Raw genomic sequence first — 3236 nt, 5'->3', positions numbered from 1 at the left:
ATAAAAAAAAAACAATTTACCAAGTGGTAGCGCGCCTGTAGTTCCAGCTACTTGGAAGGCTGAGGCAGAGGGATCGCCGGAACCCAGCAGGTCAATGCTGGGGTGGCCATGAGTGTGCCACTGCACTCCAGCCTGGGCGACAGAGTGAGACTCCAACTCAAAAATATATATATATATTCATCAACTAATGAATGGATAAACACAATGTGGTCTATCCATGCAAGAACATACTATCCAGCAAGACAAAGAAAGCATGTCCTGGCACATGCTATGACATGGATGAAACTTGAAAACATTAAGCCTAGTGAGAGAAACCAGACACAATGATCACATTAATATAAAATGTCCACAATAGGCTGCGCATGGTGGCTCAAGCCTGTAATCCCAGCACTTTGGGAGGCTGATGTGAGGGGATTGCCTGAACCCACAGGTTTGAGTACAGCCTGGGCAACTTGGTGAGACCTCATCTCTACAATAAACCAAAAAATTAGCCAGGCGTGCTAGCACACGCTTATAGTTACGGCTCCTTGGAAGGCTGAGGCAGAAGGATTGCCGGAGCCCAGCAGGTCAATGCTGGGGTGGCCATGAGTGTGCCACTGCACTCCAGCCAGGGCAACAGAGTGAGACTCCAACTCAAAAAAAAAAAAAAGTCCACAATAAACAAATCTATAGAGACGGAAAGTAGATTACAGTATGTCCCCTACCTATGAACCTTCAAGTTGTGAGCTTTCAAAGATGCAAATGTGCATTCACATATCCAGTCACATAGGTTAATTCAGATGTCTGGCGTACATTGTCACATGCATGCATTCTCTACAAATGGTTGTGCTTTTGTGTACTTCATTGTATAGTCCTGTATAGAGTACAGTAGTGCAGTATCTTTATTTCAAGCCTAGGATGTCCGGAAGGAAGCAGAAAAGCAGCAGTGGTGTAGTTGGCCCAGGACTGTCTAGCCAATTGTGTTAGTTGGGCACCTAGGCTAATTTAGTTGGACTTGTGAATAGATTGGACTGATAATCACACTCTCTGAATGGAACTTGTTTGTAAGGAGGGGACTTACTATAGTGGTTGCCAGTGGCTGGGGGAGGGAATGAGGTGAAATGGGAAAAGATGTGACAGCTAAGGGTATGGTCGTGTTTTTGGGGAAAGTGAAAATGTTTCAGTATTAGATTGTCATGATGATTGCACTATCCTATGACTATAGTAAAAACTCATTGAATCATACATCTTAAACGGGTAAAGTGTATGGTATACAAATGATAGCTCAAAGTATTTGGGGGGTTTTTTGGGTTTTTTTTTTTTAAGAGCACTAACAAAGAGTTATGGGCCACTCATATTTAAAGAACAAAGCTTCTAACTCTACCGCCCGGCATTTTGATTACACATGGAGATTTCCTCACAAAAGCATTCAGTGACTGGAAAGAAAGAAATGTGCAATAAATTTAAACCTCAGTTTGAGTCCTGTGTTGGAAGGCAGGGGAGGAATGTGGAATTAAACGGGGATTAGTAGCTAAGAGCTGGAAAAGTCCTTCTGTGACACAGAAATAGAGGATGTCTGTTAACTGCACACAAAACTCAAGAGAAATCTGCTTTCTGAAAGCCTTAAAATATGGTTGCTGGGTGATTCTGAGCACATCCCTGCCTCTCCCACTCTGTCTTGCGGATTTATTTATTTTCCTATCACTTCTCAGTCTCACATTGAAATAAGTTGCCTACTGATCCACTTTAGTTCTTCCAAAAGAATAGATCTGGCTTATGCTGAGGCCTTGATTCCGTGACATTTCTTAATATTGGGCTCAAATGAACAGAGCTTTGATATTAGAGAAACTGCCCTTTAAAAAAAATTGTGGCTGGGCTCAGTGGTTAGCCTGTAATCCCAGCACTTTGGCGAGGTTGAGGTGAGTGGATGGCCTGAGCCCGTGGGTTCAAGACCAGCCTGGGCAAATTGGTGAGACCAGCCTGGGCAAATAAGCAAAAAATTAGCCGAGTGTGGTAGCATGGGCCTGTAGTTCCGGCTACTTGGAAGCTTGAGGCAGAAGGATTGCCGAAGCCCAGCAGTTTGATGCGGGGTGGCCGTGAGCATGCCACCGCACTCCAGCCTGGGCAACGCAGTGAGACTCCAACACGCACATACATACAAATTATTTGTTGGTAAAGACAGGGTCTCACTATGTTGCCCAGGCTGGTTTGAACTCAAGGCTTCGAGGGATCCTCCTACCTTGGCCTCGCAAAGTGCTGGGATTACAGGTGCGAGCTGCTGGAGTCAGCCTAAACTGCCCTTTGGCCTTCAGATCAGATCACTAAAAGATAACAAAATGCATCCAATCGAGTTTTATTTATTTGTTTGTGTGTTTGTTTTTTGAGTTGGAGGCTCACTTTGCTGCCAGGCTGGAGTGCAGTGATATGCTCATGGCAACCACAGCCTCGACCTGCTGGGCTCAGTCGATCCTTCCACCTCAGACTTCCAAGTAGCTGGAATTACAGGCACATGTTTCCATGTCCAGCTTATTTCTTGACTTATTGTAGAGACGAAGTCTCACCAAGTTGCCCAGGCTGATCTCGAACCCTGAGCTCAGGCAATCCTTTCGCCTCGGCCTCCCAAGGTGCTGGGATGACAGGCTTGAGCCACCATGACTGGCCTAATAGAGTCTTCTTTAAAAATGCTATAAAAATCCTATTCATGCTGACGTCTGACTTTTGACCTGACAGAGAGTGTAGGAGTTCTTCAGACAATTTTATGGCTGACATTTTTTTTTAAATAGATGGCAGTAAATAATCAGTGACTGATTAAGATGGGTTACATTAGATTACACTTCTGAATGTATTTCTTTGGTTGCTATAAATATACTTCTCCGTGTATGTGGTATTTCCTGTGCATTTGTGTATTCGCTAATTTTGTTCATAATTGCAGTAGGCATCACTTTCGAATTAGCTTTTCCAAGTCCTTTTCATGGCAGTCATTATGTCCTAAAACATTCCCAGGTCAGGCAAAGGCATTTATTGCTTTAAAACAAAAAAATTCCTCTGTCTTTACAAAAGCAGTGAACGAGGGCCTAGAAGCAGGGACAGAAAACACAGCCAGGCTGGGAGGGGGAAGATGATGAACCGGCTGGACCGAGTGAGCACTGCAGGAGAGAGGGCGGGGTCAGCACCTAGCAGGTGTCCCTACCTTGCAAGGTCTCCCAGCCCCTTCTGCTCTGTCCTTGGGCTGGAACTCCTGGCCTCAGCAACACCTG

Source organism: Carlito syrichta, unplaced genomic scaffold, assembly GCF_000164805.1.
Source record: "Carlito syrichta isolate Samal-C Ts95f unplaced genomic scaffold, Tarsius_syrichta-2.0.1 Scaffold303178, whole genome shotgun sequence".
Taxonomy (NCBI): Eukaryota; Metazoa; Chordata; class Mammalia; order Primates; family Tarsiidae; genus Carlito; species Carlito syrichta.
This window is presented reverse-complemented; position numbering follows the sequence as displayed.